Source organism: Gracilinanus agilis, chromosome 3 (genome assembly GCF_016433145.1).
Source record: "Gracilinanus agilis isolate LMUSP501 chromosome 3, AgileGrace, whole genome shotgun sequence".
Lineage (NCBI taxonomy): Eukaryota > Metazoa > Chordata > Mammalia > Didelphimorphia > Didelphidae > Gracilinanus > Gracilinanus agilis.
Genome location: NC_058132.1, coordinates 31,429,504 through 31,448,650, shown reverse-complemented (window position 1 = coordinate 31,448,650; position 19,147 = coordinate 31,429,504). Strand labels below are relative to the sequence as shown.

Below are 19,147 nucleotides of genomic sequence, written 5' to 3'. Positions count from 1 at the left end.
TGACTTACCCAGGGTCATGCCGCTGGTAAGTGTCTGAGGCTGGACTTGAACTCGGGAGGAGGAGTCTTCCTGGCTCCAGGCCCAGCCAGCACCACGGCACCACTTGGCTGCCCAGCTAATGCGCCGTGTTTTAAGGATTGTGAAGTGCTTTCATTTAGCATCTCCTCTGCGTGACTTGTGGGGACGCACTGCCTGCCTGTGTGCTCTCCTCCATGCGCCCATTTTCATGATTCTGGCTCTCAAAACCTTCCTCGGCGGCTCCAAGTGGTCTGCCCGACGCAGGCCCCTTTGACGCCTCCATTTAGACGGGGTGGACGCCATGGTTTCCCCCCATATCTGGCTGGGAGGTTCTCTAGGGCCTCGTCCCAGGACTGAGCAAGAAGGGTCCGGAGTGATTGTGGGCAGCGGCCGCCAGGCCCCCCGGCTTCAGCTTCCTCACACGGGCCGGCTCGGCCCAGACACGGCGGCAGCCACCCTCCGCCGCTGCTTTGGCCGCCTCGTCTGGGAGCGGGCAGGAGGCGGAGGAAGCCAGGCCCGGGCCGAGGCCTGACCTGAGGGACACGCCGAGGCTTCCTTGGTCAGAGCGGCGATGGAGGGAGGGGAGAAGCCGGCGTCTCCTCTCTGGTGCTCATCTTTTTCAGAGAGAAGCCTTCCCTGAGCCGGGGCGCCACCATCCGGCCCGACTCTTCCGTGGGCTTCTCCAGGAAGGGCCCCTCAGAGAGGCACATCCGAAGGCCGCCTCTATGGCCAAAAGACTTGTTGAAGGAGGTGCCCCTGGGGGAGAGGGAGCGGCTCCTCCCCTCGGGACGCTGGGCTCGGGGCAGGTGACCTTGCCTCTCCTTCTCCTTTCCCCGGACGTCCTGGGGCTCCCCGGTGGCTCCTGCCCTTTGCTCACCAGACTGCAGCACAGAAGCAGCCGAGCCCCACTCACGGCTTCTCCCCACTCCGGCTGTGTCTGGACCCGGCAAGGGCACCTTTTTAGGGAGAGGGCAGGAGCCATGATTAAGCACCCCGAGGTGCCAGGTGCCTCCCCCGGGGCCCAGCCCTCTCCGCAGGCCCCCGACACCGGCCAGAAGCCCCGCAAAGCCTCCGCCTGCAGACGGTTCTTACCTGTTAGGGGCCAAGTGGCTGCATGTCCCAGAGGCCCTGGGCAGGCAGCAGGCAGCTGGGGAGCCCCCAAGGGAAGCCCCAGCCTTGGCACCTCCTCCCCCAGGAAACGCTCAATCTCAGTCCTTCAGAAGACCCACCAAAGGACTAAGGAATCCACTCTTTTCCCCCTTAAAAGCGGCCACAGCCAAACCTGCCCAGATAGCCACTGAGCATCCTTCATCCTGGCTCCTTCCACGGAAGGGGATGGGAAAGACGCTGGGAGAGGCTCAAGACTCAGATCCCCGGCAAAGGGGCCGGTTCTCTGGGTCTCTGTGGCAGAGGCTGGAGAAGCGGGGGCTGCGGGGCAGGGCCTCGGGCCACCCGCCCCAGCACCGGGGGCCGGGGAAGCAGGTGGGTGCCCCGGGCCGAGCCAGGCTCCCCGCGGCCGGCCCCTCGCCCCACGCGCTGCCTAGACAAGGGAGGGCAGGGCGGCCGCCAGCCTTCCAACGCCCATCCGTGCCCAGCCCGAGGCCCATCCGTAGCCCCCAGCCGAGGAGCTGGAGGCGAGACGCGTCCCCGCAGGGCCGAGAGCGAGAGCGGAGCGGCGGCCGCAGGCGCAGAGCCAGCCCTGCTCATGCCTCCCCTCTCCCTCCCCGCCCTTCCCAGCTGTCACTTAGCCGCACAGAGCAGGCGCTGCTATTTAAAGTGACAGGCGCTCCCCCGAGCCAGGGCCCGGGGCCACAGACACCCACACGGGCCCTGCGGAGCCCCTTCCTGCCCACACGGGCCCTGGACACAAAAGGATTCTGCCCTCGGGTGCCTCGTCGCCTCCGCAGGGGCCCCGCCGGTGCCCCCCCCACCTCAGGCTCTGGGCCTCCCCCTCCCCCTCCACCCCGCAGGGGAAGAGGGAGAAAACCGGCGAGGCCACAGACAAGACAGGAAGGGAGGCTGGAAGGGTGCCCGGCCTTGGCCGTGCTGCTGGCAGGGAAGCACCAGGGGAAGCACCCCGTCTAGTGGGTGGCACCCTCCGAGCCACCTGGCCTTGTCTTAACAGAAGTCCTCCTAGAGGCCAGCCTGAGCAGAGCCATCCCTGAGGGCACTCTCCTGGCCTGGGGGAGTCTAGCCCTGTGCCAGCGGCTGTCGGAATCAGAGGACACCGGGCAGCCAGGTGGCACAGTGGACAGAGGGCCAGGCCTGGAGTCAGGAGGTCCTGGCTTCAAATCTGGCCTCAGACCTTTCCTAGCTGGGTGACCCTGGCCAAGTCACTTCAGCCTCGCTGGCTGGCCCTCACCCCACTCCTGCCTAGGAAAGGACCCTCAGCTCCACTCAGACAGAAGGTAAGGGTTAAAAGAAAGTGTCTGTGGGTCGCCGCTTGTCGTCCAGTCTTGGGTTAGAGCAGGGGTTCCCAAACTGTTTTGGCCTGCCGCCCCCTTTCCAAAAAATATTCCTTAGCCCCCTGGAAATTAAATGTTTAAATTTTAATAGCAATTAATAGGAAAGATAAATGCACCCATGGCCATCGCCGCTCCCTGGATCACTGCAGCACCCACCAGGGGGCGGTGGCGCCCACTTTGGGAATCACTGGAGAGGAATAACTCGAAGCAAGAGTGTGGGCGAAGGGTCTGAGAAGGGCGAGATGAGCATAGGACCGGCACCACAATCTCCACACAGTGTCCGGCCTGCATTCAGCACCTTACTACAACCTCCCTGCAAGGCACGTGCCTTGATTCTCCCCATCTGACAGGAAAGGAAACTGAGGCAGGGTGCAGTGACCTGCCAGTAAGTAGCTAGAGCGCTACGTGGTGCCACAGTGCCTGGGGGCACAGAAACCGAGTTCAAACATGGCCTCAGAGACTTCCTGGCCGGGTGACCCTGGGCGCGTTACTTCACCTGATGGCCTCAGTTTCCTCATCTGTAAAATGAGCTGGAGAAGGAAATGACAAACCAGTCCAGTATCCTGCTGAGGAAACCCCACATGGGGTCATGAAGAGATGGACAAGACCAAAAAACAAACTGGATTTGAACTCAGGTCTCCCTGCCACTATCCACTGCCCTACCCAGCTGCCTCCGGCATGCCAACATTAGCTGCTACTTAGGACTCCGGCAAAGGGTCGGCCTAGAAACTCGGGCCCGACACCTTCCTCCCCAGGTCCTTGGCAGGCCCAGAATGCCAAGGGGCTCTCCCTGCTGCCCCGAGCAGAGTCCACACCTCCAGGGCCCCCAGCCCGGCCTGCGTGTTCCCCAGGGAACGTCTCACGAAGGTGGGCCACGAGCCTCCCCTGCTTCTGCCTGGAGGGCCCGATTCCTTCTGCATGTCCTCAGGGATAGCATCCCCGGCCACTGGAGAGCTCGCTATCTGCCCGTTTCCCTGATGAGCTGCCCTTCCGGCCCCTGCGGGCACAGCCATGGCATTGGCACCGCCTGTGTCCCGGCTCGAGCATCTGCCAGGCCCATTGGGCCATCGCAGCGCAGAGCCCTGGAGCTCGGGCGAGCTCTGGAGAGGCCAATCCTGTTTAGCTTTGCTGATCCGCCAGCTCTTGGGGCCCCCCAGCCAGGGGCTTCCTCCAAGGCCTACCCGGGAATGCTGAGGCCAAGAACCTGCGGGCCCCCTCTGTACGCGCCCCCTCCTCGGCCTCCCATCTTTCACCCCAGAAAGGGATCAGAGGCAGACTTCTGGCGATGCAGGGGCCGCAGAAGGCAGGAGAAACAGTCCTGGGGCTGGCGGGGCCCTCCGGCACTTCCTGAAGGAGGGCAACCAGGACTAAACACAATAACCCTCTCACGGGGGTCTTCCCAGGCTAGCTCTGCCTCCCCACAAAGCCCAGCATGCTTCTTGGGCTGCCAGGTCACACAGCTAACCCACTTCCACTAAGCGTGTAGACCACTGGCACCCCCAGGACAGCCACAAAGGAAGGGTTAGGCAGGGCTCTGGGAGAGGGTGCCTTTCCCTGGTCCATCCTCAGATCGGACTACTGGGGGGGAAAGAGAGCCCACCAAAGGAGGGCTGGCTGAGCCTGGGGCAGCCACGGCTAGGGACCCTCACGCCGAGCTTCCGGACTCCAGATGAGAGGTAGGCCACGATGCGGGCCGTGGACCTTGGAAAGAGCAGTGCGTGTGCCTAGGTCATGCCACGTCTATAACATGGTGTACAGGGCCCTGCCAGGGGCGCTCTGCTTGGTGCCCCCAACCCCATTTCTTGTTAAGGCCAAGAAGGAATTACTGGAGGCAGAAGAGGCCTTGTGGCTACTTAGTTCGGCAGCTAGGTGGCACCATGGATAGAGCCCAGGACCAAAGTCAGGAAGATCTAAGTTCAGATCCAGGCTTGGACACTTAGTAGCTGTGTGATCCTGAGTAAGTCACCAGCTTATGGGTAATGTGTGGCTGGGCAAAGAGGATGGGACTCAAGTGCTCGGACCTGGGTGCAAATCTTGATTCTAGGTCTATTTGCCTGACCTTAGACAACATGGCATCACAGGATTCTAGTCTAGATCCAGCTCTTAGTCATAATATCTTAGTCAAATAATTTCTAATTTTGTAAAGGAAAAAAATAAAGCCCAAAGATCATAGAATCACACAGCTACAGCTGAACAGAATCTCGGAGGCCATCAAATCTAACACCTTCATTTCAGTTTTTTGCTTTTTAAATTTTTAAATTTTGCACTTAAATGCACATTTCATATATAAAGAAGAACAGAAAAAGAACTGTATAAGAAATTGCATTTCTCAATTATGTCCAGCTTGCTTTTTTTAAAAACACAGAATAAACCCAATGTGTCACTTTCAAAGTTGTCCTGCTTGTCTATGTTTCCTTCTGAACTCCTTTCTGTTCCTTTCTGTGCATTTTCTTTTTTTTTAAAGCCCTCACCTTCCATCTTAGAATCAGTACTGTGTATTGGCAACAAGGCAGAAAAAGGGGTAAGGGTTAGACAATGGGGGTCAAGTGACTTGCCCAGGGTCACACAGCTAGGAAGTGTCTGAGGCTTGATTTGAACCTAAGATCTTGTCTTTAGGCCTGGCTCTCAATGCACTGAGCCACCTAGCTGCTCTTCTTTTTCTTTTCTTTGTTTTGTTTTTTTTTACATTTTTAAACCCCTAACTTCTGTGTATTGACTCCTAGTTGAAAAAGTGGTAAGGGTGGGCAATGGGGGTCAAGTGACTTGCCCAGGGTCACACAGCTGGGAAGTGTCTGAGGCTGGATTTGAACGTAGGACCTCCTGTCTCTTGGCCTGACTCTCAATCCACTGAGCCACCCAGCTGCTCTTCCTTTTCTTTTAAATGCTTCAATGACCCTTTTTCCCTTTCTTTTTTCTACAACACTATGATTAGTTTCCATTTTCCTCCCCAAACATCCCCCTTAATTTTGAAGAAAACAAATTAAAGAAAAACAAAATCCTTGTAACCAATTGGCTCAGGCAAACAAAACCCTGCCGCCCACTGGGCCCATCCAAAGACACCCGCTTCCTTCTGCCCCTTTCAGCCCCTGCCTCTGTCCGGGGTTTGCTTCATCATCAGGCTTTCAGAGTTGCCCAGCTTCCTTTTATAAAGGAGGAAACTGAGGTTTGGGAATACGAAGGGATCTTCCCGAGGTCACTCGGATCGTCGATGTTGAGGTGGGGTGTTGTCCAAAGCCCAAGAGAAGTCCCTCCAAGGTCCTTCCCGTCTAGAGGAAGCAGCAGGGCCAGAACTGGGCCCCAAGGCTTGGCTCTGGCCACTGCCCAGAATGGCCGCCATGATCACCTCACACAGCTGGATGGCTGATAAGCACCCTCGAGCCGGTGTCCGGCCTCCCTCCTGCGGCCACGTGTGGTCCATCTCCTGCTCGACGCTCTCACACTGCCTCCCTTCTCAACAAAACTGTCTTCGTGACTGCCTGTTGCACAGGGCATGAAAGTGCTGACCCCACCTCACTGTTCCCTGAGCCAGCCCAGGGTGACTCTCTCTTCCATTCCACCCTCAGGGCCTTTGCTCAGGCTGTTCCCTCTGCCTGGAAGGCCCTCTGTCCTGGGACTCTGCAGCTCCTCCTCCCCTTCCATCACCTGCCCCCAGGCAGCCCAGCAGGTGACTCTGCTGTGCATCTCTTGCAGTCTATCTTCTGCTCTGACTGCCACTGATCGCCTTTCCCATCCATCTTCCGCAGTGCTGGGCAGCAATGCAGGGCTCCTGGCTGTGCCCAACTATGCACAGCCCCTGCCCTGGGGTCTCGGGGGCCGAAAGCAGAGCCTAGCCTTTAGAGGACAGGCAGGTAGACAGGGGAGCCTCCTCCCCAGTGCCAGAGTTCCTACAAGCTTCAGAGGCCCCAGAGCCCAGTCCGGGCCGTCCCTGCCATCCGGGGAAGCAGAAGGGTTAGGGTTAGAAATGGCGCTTTACAGGGAGATGGGACTAAAGGGAAAGGGCGTGCTCCAGACAGCTGGGTCGCCAGGGTTCCTGGCTCAGGCCCTGCTCCTGGTGCTGGACTCTCCCCACCAAAGGGAGCTCTGGCCTGCCTTCTGGAAGGGTTTTGAGCTAGTCAGCTTTCCAAAGCCAGGCGCAAAGACGGCTTCGACAGCGTGATCGGTTCATCGGAGGAAACTGCCAGCTGTCGGGGGGGAAGAAAAGGGGGGACCACAAGCTTCTGTACCCCACCCACCCCCTTCTCTGGCCCGGCCAAAAAGAAACGGCTCTGGTTTCTGTTAATAGATGCCGTCTCCCAATTATTTAATTATTGCCAAATACAGTCCCAGTGAACGCTGGTGAAATAGGGGCTTGTGGACCAATGACCCCCTACTTCAAGCCAGCCAGGCTTCCTCACACGTTGCCTGGGGCCTGGCCCCTGAGGGCGATCAGGTGCCCGCAGACTTCAGCCCAGCTGGGCACAGATGACTGCCTTCCCCACACGCGCAGATAATCAGCTCCTATTACAGCGAGGCTGCCCGGTTCTCTCCCAGGGCCCACTTAGATCGCTCGCTCCTTCCTTCTCACAGCACCAGGTGGTAGCCAGGTCACAGCCCAGGCCTGGAACGGGGTTGGCAAGGCAGGCAGGCCCTGCTGCGGAGGAGGAGGGGGGCCCTTGGCTGGGCAGGCCTGCCTTAGACGGATGGAGTCTCAATTTTCAGGTCTGAAAATAAATGCATTTGCTCCCCTCATACCTTCCCCCTCAGATTCCAGCACCCTTGGAGGGAGGGGAAGAGGCAGCCCCAATGCTTTGATGAGCCCAAGACAAGCTGGGATAGTGGGAGGCAGGCAGGGTCAGCCACAGGTGTGAGGGGGCAGAAGCCAGAGGACAGAGGCAGCTGGCACGTCGAGGACTGAAGCAGGGGCCAAGGCAGGAGGGGAGGGTTCTGAGCAGACAGAAGGAAGGCCAAGAAGCAAATGTGGGGTGGGCCAGGCAGGAGTGGCAGGACACACCATCCATCCTGAACAACAGCTGGAAACTGTCCGAGGGCAGCGGGCCCTGGGCCAGACAGAGGGGTGCCCTGGGGCATCTGCTGCCCTGCAGAGCCAAGGGAGATGGTAAGCAGGCTCCGGGTAAAGTGGCCCCCACCGTCCTTGTGGACAGGAGGGTAGGCAAGGGCAGGGCTTGGGCGGGGGAGAAGGAGGATCTTCCGGATGGACAGAGCATCCCCCAGACCCCAAGGAGCACACAGCGCCCTGCCCCTCTCAAGTTCAGAGTTTCCAACTATCTGGTCAGAATGAATGTATAAGACTTCCAAAAAGTTGTGTGGAAACGTGTTGTTACATGTAATTGGTATAAAAAATAAAAAGAATGACTGTATAAGCTGCCCGAGGGCAGGGCCAGCGCCTGGCACTGGGCTAGCCCGCAGCCGGTGCTCAGGGACTCTATCTGCTGCTTGACTGACCAGAGGATTTCTCAGGGAAGGTTTCGAGGAGCTAGAGAGCAAGGAAGGGAGGCCCCACACTGAAGAAAGTCCTTGTGCGCCGTCACCGGCTCTGGCTCCGAGACCACGGCTAAAGGAGGACAAGCCTCGTTCTGGCTTTAAGTTTGTGAAGTGCTTTTCCAAGGGGATCTCACTTGAGCTGAACAACCACCCTGGGAGGTTCCCATTTTACTGATGAGAAAACTGAGGCAGACAAAGGTGAAGTGACTTGCTCAGGGCCACCCAGCCAGTAAGCATCTGAGGCTTCTTCCAGACTCCTGCTCCAGCACTCTCCCTACATGTTGCCAGTGCAAACCCCAGGCCACGGGGTGGAAGCCTGGGACCCCTCCAGGCCTCTGAGTGTCAAGCAGTCACATGGCTTCCCCCTTGCCCACAACCTCACCCAACGCTTGTTGGCACACAGCTGTCGAAGCACAGCCCAATCCTGAGGGCTGCCACCCTGGCCTGGCCCATCCGCAGCCGGCAAGGGCCGTCTTTTTGGAGGGCCCCCCAGGGCAGGGGCAGCTGGGTGGCTCAGTGGACAGAGCACCGGGCCTGGAGGAGATCCTGGGTTCGTATCCGGCCTCAGACACTTCCTAGCTGGGTGACCCTGGGCAAGTCATTTAAGCCCAACTGCTGAGCCCTCACTGCTCTGCTGCCTTGGGACAGACAGCACGGATTCTAAGATGGAAGGTAAACCAGAACAACAGCACGCAGAGAGAAATGGTCAGCAGCAGAGCAAGCCATCGTCCATCAAGCAGAGGCAGGAGACAAAGCGGTGCGCCCAAGGGCCCTCGACTCCTCTGCCCATTTTATGATGAGGAAATGAGGCTGAGGGACAGGACAGGACCTGCCAAGGGCACTAAGTGACGAGTTTGCGCCGGTGCTGGGCCCCAAAGCGCCCAGATCTTCCCACCGTGCTGCCTCAAAAGGGCTCAACGAGGACGCTGCAGCGGGCTGGCGCCTGGTGCCCAGGCCAGACGGGGCCAAAGGAGCAGGGCGTCTGGGTGACAGGCTCTCACCAAGGGCCCCGGAGGCTGATATCTACCTGGAAAGACGGGCATGTCCAGGGCAGAGCAGGGACCAGAGAGGAGGCAAGGCGAGCGAGGTCAGCCAGGGACAGCCTTGAATGTCAGGCTAACAAATCTGGATGGGAGCTAAGAAGCAACAGGAATCCCGACGTCCTTTAGTAAGAAAGTGATCCGCTCAGAGGTGTCCTTTAGGGGATTAATCCGGCTCTTGGGCCAAACAGACTGGAAGGGATGAGACGGGAGGCGACGGGACAGCTAAGAGGCTGCCTCTCGTCCCCAGGCACAGGCTGCGGGGATGGAGGTGCCGAGTGTGGGGTGGGCAGGACGCGGAAATGGCCCACGTGCTGCTGGACACGGGAGGCTGGGGGGCAAGTCAGGGAGGAGATTTCAGCTGCGAGGCCACCCGAGCTCCCGGAGAGAAGGAAAGGAGCAGGGCCAAGGCCTGGGTCTGGGGGACGCAGCCGGTAAAGGCATCCCAAAGGTTGGAGGACCAGCCCAGGGAAAGACGCTTGAGCAGACGCGGTCCGCCGCCTTCGGGGCCGCCTCAGTGCTAAGAACACAGGTGAGGCCGCAGCAGGGGCCTGTAGCCAGGCCCGAGGCAGGAGTCTCCAAGCAGAAGAGTCAAAGGTCAGGCTTAGGGAAGAGGAAGTCAGCCAGGCCAGGCCGAGGTCAGGGCAAGTAGTGGGACGGAGTCAGATGAGAACCACAATTCTGACAGCATCGAAGGGCAAAGCGGGCAGGCTGGGTGGTTAAGACTATCCAGGCTCAGCCCAGGGCCCGGCACACAGTAAGCACTTAATAAATGCTCCCTGGTTGACTGATAAGCCATCGCAGAGCCAGGACAGTCCTGCAGGGTGGATTGGGAGAGGCACGAGAAAGGTCCTCGGACTCCAAGGCTAGCTTGTGGCCCAACCAGCATCCCCTTATCCATTGCCCTCTGGGAGAAGAAAACCGATTTTCAGGCCTGGCCCCTGGGCTCCAGAGGGGAGAGCAAGGGCAGATGGATCAGGGCAGAGCCAGCATGTCGGACTGCCCATTCTTTCCCTCAGTGTTTGTGAGAAGGACGCCGCCAAGGCTGCCATTTCTACTGGGCACCTCATCAAGCTGTAGAACGACACAGACCCTGGTTCCGGGGGTCCATGAGATCCTGGGAAGGCCCGTCTCTAGCAGCCTGCTGGGGCCCACACTGGGGCCAGCCAAGAAGCCGGCACCCCTCCGCCAGGAAAGCTGCTTCTTAGGACTCACAGATGAGAATCCCTGCAAGGAAACCTGGGAACAACTCGAAAATCGTGTCTCCTTCCAAGTGGAAAAAAGAGGGAACCCCAAGACAAAGCTTGTCTCCCCAGGAAGCTCTGCCATTTGGTTCTGACTCAAACATCGTCATGTCCACAAGCGTGTCACCATGGAGACTGCTTCGGCTTTGGGCCTCGTGCCTCCTCCTCGCCTTCATCCCATTCATTCCTCAGCGTTGTCTTATCCCCCCTGAGCCAGGGGGGGAGGACGACCACCCCTAGTTACTGAGAACAGGCAGCAGGGCCGGCCTCCGAGCCTGGAAGACCAGGTGCCGCTGTCGGGCCCTGGGCGGGACCCCGAAACCAAATACACATTTAATGATGAGGCTGTTGAGGATTCCTAATGAGGTCCTAAGGGCAACGGGGTGGCCCAGTGCATAGAGTGCTGGGCCGGGGGTTGGAGGACCCGAGTTCAAATCCAGCCTCAGACACCATCAAGCCCTCGCTTTGATCTTTGGCCTCTCCCAAGCCAGGATCCATATTCTCTCCATCCTTCAAAACCAAAGAGAACACCTCGCCCTCCCATTCCCCCACAATATCATTCCACAGCTCTTCTTCCTTTCCTAGTCAAGCTCCTAAGAAAGGCTTTCTCCTCCTTGTGGCTCCCTGCGCTTCCTCCATTCACCCAGGGCTCAACTTCTCACAACCCGCCCCCAGCCATTCCACCATCACTTTTCTAAATTCCACTCATCTCTTAACGGGCAACTCCAGGGCTCTGGAGCCCTCTCTGGAGCCCTCTCTGGAGCCTCTGGGTTCTCTGGACTCCTGTGTGTGTGCAGCCCAAGATTCAGTCCCGGACCCTCCCTCGATGACTGCCCCCATTTGCCCTGGTTCAATGACCACCTCTCTGCAGACCTCGTGTCTGTCTCTGGGTCTCTGCCTCTGTCTCTGTGTCTCTCTGTGTCTCTGCCTCTGGGTCTCTGCCTCTCTGTCTCTGTGTCTCTGCCTCTGCCTCTGGGTCTCTGCCTCTGCCTCTGGGTCTCTGCCTCTGTCTCTGGGTCTCTGTCTCTGGGTCTCTGCCTCTGTCTCTGGGTCTCTGCCTCTGCCTGTCTCTGGGTCTCTGCCTCTGCCTCTGGGTCTCTGTCTCTGGGTCTCTGTCTCTGGGTCTCTGCCTCTCCACTCCCTCCCAATCTGCTTCTGCATGGCTAACTGCCTAATGGCTACTCCTTCCTCAGAGTGACCGGTGGGCGCCCAAATGGAATCCTCTCCCTCTTCTCGACTTCCCTATTTGGTTCAGGGCGCTCCCACCATCCTTCCAGTCAGCCAGATGTGAAGTCTGGAATCCTCCCTCTTCACGCCCCCCTCACTCCCGTACGTGGCCACATTCCACATTCGAATTGTACTCGTATTGGAGCTCTTCTCTCCGCTGACGTGGGGAGCTCTGAGGCGGGCCCTCAGCCCTTCTCAGCTGCATGCCTGCCACACACGTGTTGCTGGTCTCCCCGCCCCAAGGACCTCCCTCTGTACCACCACAAAGCGAACATGCCTAAGCGAGGGAGTCCAGAGGACTGAGCACCAGCCAGGCCTGCCGCCCGGAGGACCTGGGCTCCCACCTGGCCTCACGCTTCCTAGCGGGGCAACCCTGGGCGAGTCCCTTCGCCCCATGCCTGGCCCGTGCAGTTCTTCCGGCTCAGAACGGATGCCTCCGAGAGAAGAGGATGCGCCTAAAGCCGTGCAGGTCCGAAGCCCAGACTCTCCTACCCGCAAAGCTGCAGTCGTTCGACTGTTTGGGACGGGACACCAACTCCTCGGTTTGGCCCTCCCAGCCCCAGCCGCTGCGCCCGGCCTACCTCTATGACAGGCTTTCCCTTCACCCACTCCACTTCTCACAAATCGGCCTACTGGACACCTTTTTTCTGAAAAAACACACCTCAAGCTTTTTCTTGCACAAGCCGTCCCCTAGGCCTGCCCTTCACGCTCTCATCAAGGCCTCTTAGAAATCTCTTTGTGGATGAGCCATGTTCCTCTGGGTCTTTCTCTGTGACCCCATTTGGGGTCTTTTTGGTGGAGATCCAGAGGGGTTGGCCATGTCCTTCTCCAGCTCATTTTACAGATGAGGAAACCGAGGCCAATAAGGTGAAGTGACTTGCCCAGGGTCACACAGCAGGTATCTGAGGCTCTATCTGAACTCAGATCTTCCCAGCACTTTGTACTGTGGCTCCACCAAGCTGCCCAAAGATCTCTAACTGCTTTCAAGGCCGAGCTCCAGGGCTGTCCAGATCCTTCCCAATGCTCCAGTGACCGGCCAGCCCTCAGAAAGTATGCTGGCTATCTCTGTCCTCCCCCCCAGCAGAATGTAAGCCCCATGTATGCCCAGTGCCTAACACAGCTCCTAGGACATAATCAACGCTTAGTTCTTTATTTTTTTATTTTCTAAAAAAACTCTTACTTTCTGTCCTAGTAATAACTCTAAGACAGAAGGGTAAGGACTAGGCAATTGGGGTTAAGTGACTTGCCCAGGGTCACATAGCTAAGATGTGTCTGAGGTCAGATTTGAACCCAGGTCTTCCCTGTGACTCCAGATATGGCTCTCTTATCTACTGCGCCCCCCTAGGTCCTCCTAAATGCTTGCTTACAAATGTAGCATTTTACAGCCTGCAAAGCAGTTTCTTCCCAATACTCCTGAGGGAGTGGATTAAGTATTAGAATTCCCATTTTAACAAGAAGGAATCCGAGGCCCTGGGAACCAAATGGACTTAGTTCCACAGCTAGTGTCTGAAATGGGATCCCAGGCCAGGGCTCTGTCCACTTACCCAAACTCCCTCTCTCAGCCAAACTAGGTTTAGAATCACTTGGCAGATGTAAATACACAAGTAATTATACCCATCCATTTAAAACCCCATTTCCAAAGCCACAAAGGGAAATAACTGCCAACAGAGCACTTCCTAATTATCTTTCCTGTAAATAGAGAGCTCGGCTCCTCAGATTGTGCAATCCGGATTGTTTTCACACGCATGACACTATTACAGTCACCAAGTCACTAATAAATCATTTGAGCTTGTCGGGCTTTTTTCTTAATCAGCACAGATGCGTCAAGTTATCTTTGTGGCCCTCAGCTAATGGTTCACAGAAATAGCTGTCCGAAATACTCCCTCGTGGCTGTTAGTGTCTCTAAGTCAGGACTTCCAGGGGTGCAGCAAAACTAAGAGTCCTTGGACTCGGGCACAACGGGAGCAGAACTTACCTTCAGAGCCACTCCAGCTTCCCTTCAGGATTCTTCCCCCAGGGCTTCCTTCTGCTTCCTGTGTCCACCGCGAGGTCAGCAAACAAGTCTTCCTATGGGAACCAGCCGCCAATGCAAACAAAGAGAGCCAGAGATCAGTCTGAGGGACGAGCCCAAAGTCGGAGGGTGAGGGACAAACCCAGGGCTCCAAGGAGGGTTCAGCACAGATTGGCCAGCATCCATCAGTCGCCTACTTTCCCTCCCTCTTTTAGATTGCTCGCAAGTCCAAGCACTTGACTCTGGCTTCTCTGATGCTTCTGGGAGACCAGGCCTACGTCACAGAACTCTGTAATCACCTCCCTCCCACTCAGTAGAGTTCTGGGGACACAAGTGTTTATCATAGATTGTAGGATTGAACATAAAGCAAATGAAGTGAGGGGAATGGCCCCTATGCCATGTCAAAATAATCAACAGGGACCAAAATTCTGGATGGGGACAAAGGAGCCCAGAACCCCAGGAAAGTGATTTCCCCGAAGCAGCTGGCCTGAAAGGAAGGCCTCGATGAGGCAATGGGCTATTTAAAATGTTGGCCTTCCTGTGGAAGGTTTTCCAAGACAAAGGCATGATACAGGAAGCCTCACCCTACAGATTCAGAGGGCAAGAACAATTCTCATGAACCTCTATCAGAATGAGTTGGAAGACCAAGAATGAAGCTAGATTCTGGCCAAGAAGACAAGATCTCTCAATGATTAAGAGAAGTCCTGTCACAGCAGGGAGATAGGGAATGAGTGGAATGCACTTCCTGCTCATCTCTACTTTGGAGAGAACCTGGCTTCCCTCAAGGCTTAGGTCAGGGGTCTCCTCCTCCTCCACCTCCTCCATAAAGTTTTCCCTGATTCTTCCAGGCTCTCTCACTCCTCCCATGATTTTCTATCTTCTTACCTGTGAGCTGCAGCTGGATAATGAAGCAGTGGGTAGAGAAGCCCTGGGTTCCAGTCCAGCCCCTCTGAACTACCTTGGCTGTGTGATCCTGACAACTTGTCTTCAAAAAACCCCTAGAAGGGCCCTTGTCCAGACTGAACAATAAACCCTCAAGTACCTTTCAATCACCTGAGCCAGAACTCAGCTAAAGACAACATAAACCTTGATTACTTGCCCTATCACCCTAGCCTCTGACTTCTGCCAGCCACTTAGACAATGGCTAGTGCTTAGTCCCCAGGTGGGTGGCAGGGCCTATGCCCTGCCCCCTTTCCAAGAAGCTGTATAAGCACTTTGCCTTCTTTAGTTCATCACAAATTCCCAGGAATGATTACTGTGTGTCTTTCTGGACACAGTGGTTGTCCCAGCACGGTGGACTCTGTGTGGTAGCTGTGATCATCGTTTCCCTCATCCTGATTAAAAAGGAGGCTTAAAACTACTCTGGTAGTTATGAGTTATTTTTCTAGCTGACCGCCTAACTACCTTTCTTAAGTCTCTCAGACTCTGCACTGGTAAAGAGAGCCTCCTCATTAGGAACTTCCCTTTCCCAAGGAAATAACAGAGCTAGCCCTAATCCTCTCTCCTGCTCACCCTATCGTATCATCCCACCTAAGGGAAAGTAAGCTACCAGACGGAGAGAGAAGCCAGCAACTCCTGGGCCAGAAGTCTACATCGGAAGGAGAACCTTTCGAGGAGGCAGTCCAGGGCAGCTAGCTCAGCTAGCTCATTTCCCATCCAGCAGTACCCTTCCCAGGAGCTCGTCACTCCCCCCACCCCTTTCCATGTGTTCTCCTCCATTAGACTGCCAGTTCCTTGAGGGTAGAGGCTGTCTTTTGCCTTCCTCTGTAACCCCTGTGCTTAGCACATTGCCTCACACATAGTAGGACCTTAATAAATGTTTACTGACTGACTCAGATGTGCTCATTTTTACTGAGTTTTTGTTTAGCTGTTTTTGCTATGAGAAAGGCCAATATGGAGGAGTGAGAAGATATTTCCAAAAATGTCTTCAATGGCAGAACAAATGGCATCGATATCACATTTTAAATCGGGGGGGGGGGGGATACGGGGGAGGGGAAGGAATAAATTTCCTGAGAGTAAAACGGCTTCCCTGGTCTTTGCATCCCCCATGTGGTGTTTAACAAATAGTTGTTGAATTGCCTGGAAACTAGGCTGGTTTGGCTGTCTGACCAGGCCCATCAGATGTCCCAGGAGGCACTGACTTTCACTTCTCCCAACATTCCAGGCTGTCCCTGGCCTCAGTCAGATTGTTCCCCATGAGAATGGAAGAGAATTCTCAAGTGTGCAAAGAGCCTGAGATTGGAAAGGTGCCAGGTGATGAGCCTAGCCAGGTATTTTCCCCACCCTCCAAGAGCTCTGGCTCAGCTCTGGCCTTTGCCCCTGTGGGGGTGGGGGGACAAGCTCCGTGCCATCCCCTAGTCATCCTTACCTGTCAGAGTGCTCCAGATGCCCCGTCGGCAGGAGGCCAGCTGGCCTTAGTAGGTCCTACCCCTTCTGGCCCAGGGCCTGGGCATTCTAGCTAAGAAGACACAGGAAGCTTTGCACTTAGGCCTGGGGAGCTGCAGGTCATCTGAGAAGGGACAACTCTCTAAGAACAACCCCTTTACTGAGACTACACCCAGATAGGAACAAATAGGTAATTGGGAAAGAGGCTAAGGGGACAGAGCCAGTTTTCCTAGTCAGTCAGCAAGCATTTCTTAAGCACCTCTTAGGTGCCAAGCACTGTGCTCAAATGCTGTCTTGGCCCTCAAGGAGAGCTCAATTTCTAACAGGAGAGATGGCATGGGTCCATACAAGACAGACAGGTCATCCCAAAGGGGAAGGCGGCACTGGGAGCCAGGGGAGGGAGGGCATGGGAAGGCCTCCTCCAGAGCGTAGGAGTTGAGCTGTAGCTTGAAGGAAGCCAGGGATTCTCTGAGGAGGCAGAGGGGAGGAAGGAAATTATCCTAGGCCTGGAGACTGGACAGAGCTGAGCCTTGGAGTTGGAGGATAAAGTTGATAATTCAAGTGACTTGCCCAGGGACACGCTGCTGGGAAGTATCTGAAGTCAGACTTAACCCCAGGACCTCCCATCTCTGGGCCTGGATCTTTATCTACTGAGCTACCTCATTGCTCCTTAGGAAGGATTCTTATAGAAAGTAGGACTTTAGTCTTGAAGGAAGCCAGGGAAAGCAGAAGGTAGAGATGAATGAGGAGGGAAGGCATCCAAGCCTGTAGGACAGCCTGGAGTGGGAACAGCAAGGGGAGTAGTCACTGGATCACAGAGTATGTGGAGGGAAGAAAGGTATAAAAAGGATGCACAGCTAAAAAGGGTCAGGTTATAAAGGGCTTTAAAAGCCAAATAAGACTGTATATTTGACCCTAGAAGCAATAGGGAGCCAATGAAGTTCACTGAGCTAGGGAAGGGGAAAGTGATATGGTTAGACCTGCCCTTCAGGAAGAGCACTCTGAGAGCAGAGTGGTGGCTAGGCTAGAGTGGGGAAGAGACTGAGGCAGGCAGACCTACCAGCAGGCTGTTGTCATGGTCCAACTGTAAGGTAATGAGCAACTGCATAGGTGGTGGAAGAGTCAGAAGGTGGAAAGGACAGACGATACTGTGAGGGCAGAACTGTCAGGACTTGGCAACAAAATGACTGGATATAGGAGGTGAGATAGTGAGAAGCTAAGGATAACATCAAGGCTGGGAGTCTGGGCTACCAGAAAATGGTGATGCCCTCAACAGGAAAGTTAGGAAGACAGAAGAGCTTAGAAGGAAAAAGAATGGGTTCTGTGCTGGATATGCTGAGTCTGACATGCCTATGGGACATTCTGTTCAGGATGTCCAAAAGGGGCTGGAGCTCAGAAAAGAAACCAGGGCTGGTGATGTAGACATCTGTAGAGATGGTCATTGAACCCCTGGGAGCTGATGAGATCACCAAGTGAAAGAGTAGAGAGAGGAGAGAAGATGGCCCAGGATAGAGCTGGGGTGGGAGTGAAAGACACCTTTAATTACTGGGTGTGACCTAGATGGGGATCAATCATATAAAACTGAGAAGTCACAGTCAGGAGGAGGACCACCAGAGAGTAGTCACAAACAGTAGAGAGGGAAAGTTCTGTAAGCAGAAGGAAATGATCAATTGTGTGAAATGGCCTTTCCCTATATCATTATTCTACTTCTCCTGCCTGTTATCCAGCTACTTTATAGCTCAACATCCTCTCTTCCATAAATTGAACTCTGAATGCCATCTTCCCGACATCCCCTCTTTCCTTTGCCCCAATCCTCTATGAGTTCCCCTTCTTCCTTCCCTTCATCCCGCTGTGACCCCTAAGAGAACACTGAACTGAAGTGCCCTAAACCCAATTCCCATCTTTGACACTAAATGTGTGACCTTAGGCAAGTCACTAATTTCTGTGCCTCTCTTCCTTAGTAGTAAAGGGGGGAAATAATGCTTTACTACCTATCTCGAAGTGATTGTAAAGCAAACTCTGTTAACCTTAAAGCTCATGCAAATGTATAGTATTATTTCCCCATCCCTTTCTGATCATTCTTCCTCCTCCTCCTCCTGCAACCTGGTTTGGAAGGAACCTCAGAGGCCATCTAGTGCAACCCAAATCAGAAGAGAAATTTCTTCTAAAACATCCTAAAGCAAAAGCAAAATCTCCAGGGAGGAGGAACCTACAATCTCCAGTGGCAGCCCATTCTATTTCAGCACCATTCTAGTCCTCCTATTCTTTTTCCCTAGCCCCATCCCTCAATGGTCCCATTCTATGACTCTATTTGCCCCTCTTCTCTCATCCCTCAGTGATACTGTCTTCTCCCCCTCCCCCATGTCTCTATGATCCTCTCTCCTTTACTCCCTTTATCTCAATCAACTCCTTCCCTTCATCCCTCAGTGATGCTCTCCCCCATCCCATATCTCTGTGGTCTCCTTTCCCAATCACTCTTCTCCCCTTATCTCTCCTTACCCTTCATCCCTCAGTGATTCTCTCCTCCCCCTCCCCCATCACTGTAGTCCCCCCTAATGTCTCTCCCTTACCCTTCTCCAGTTGGTGCCTCTTCCCCATACCCTGCTGAATCCTTCCTCACCCTCTCCAGCCTCCTACCCTTAGCCCCTTCCCATCCCTGGATGGTCCCCCTCCCCCAGCCCTCCCCAGCCTCCTCTCTCAGCCCCTCCCTAGCCCCTCCCCTCAGAGGCCCCGCCCCTCAGAGGCCCCGCCCCTCGTCCCAAAGTTTCGGTTCGCGGCGGCCAGCCCGCTCGCCCGGCCGAAGAAGCGGCTCTGACCTGTGGCCTGGCCTGGGGCGGGGGCCCTTCCCCAGAGCCCGGCACGGCTTGGCGGTTGGTCAGCCTGCCGGGCTCGCTCTGAGGCTCCGTCGCAGAGCGGCTCCGCTAGTCGGTCAGTCCGTCCGTGCGTCCGTCGGTCAGGGCCAGCAGGGTCGCTGCCCGCCCGCCGCCGCTTGCCAGCGCCGCCCCGACGGGCAGCTTCAGTTTCCAGGGGCCGCCGCAGGGGCTGCCGGGAGTCGTAGTGCGCGCTAAGGTAGCGCGCAGCCCCAAGAGGCGAGAGCCGGACCACAACTCCCAGGAGGCCCCGCGGGAACCGGGAGCCAGGACCCCTCGGGCGCTGCTGCCTGCGAGGCTAGAGGCTGGGCAGCGGCAGCGGCGGCGACAGCGGGGGCGGGGCCGGGGGCGGGGGCGGGGCTCAGCGACCGGCACCATGGCGCCCCCTGGCGGCGCGTGGATGAAA

At 56.1% G+C, this 19,147-nt stretch overlaps 1 protein-coding gene across 1 annotated transcript in view; it reads right to left on the bottom strand.

The window, feature by feature from the left end:
• Window positions 1-18,788, bottom strand: part of MIB2 (MIB E3 ubiquitin protein ligase 2) — a 32,107-nt gene extending 13,319 nt beyond the window's left edge. Inside the window, exons 1-2 of the mRNA XM_044668640.1 lie at window positions 18,688-18,788; window positions 13,451-13,542 (exon numbers count right to left, since the gene is read on the bottom strand). The gene's annotated coding sequence lies outside the window, so the exon portion shown is untranslated. The remainder of the gene's footprint in view (window positions 1-13,450; window positions 13,543-18,687) is intronic.
• Between the last annotated feature and the right edge of the window lie 359 nt (window positions 18,789-19,147).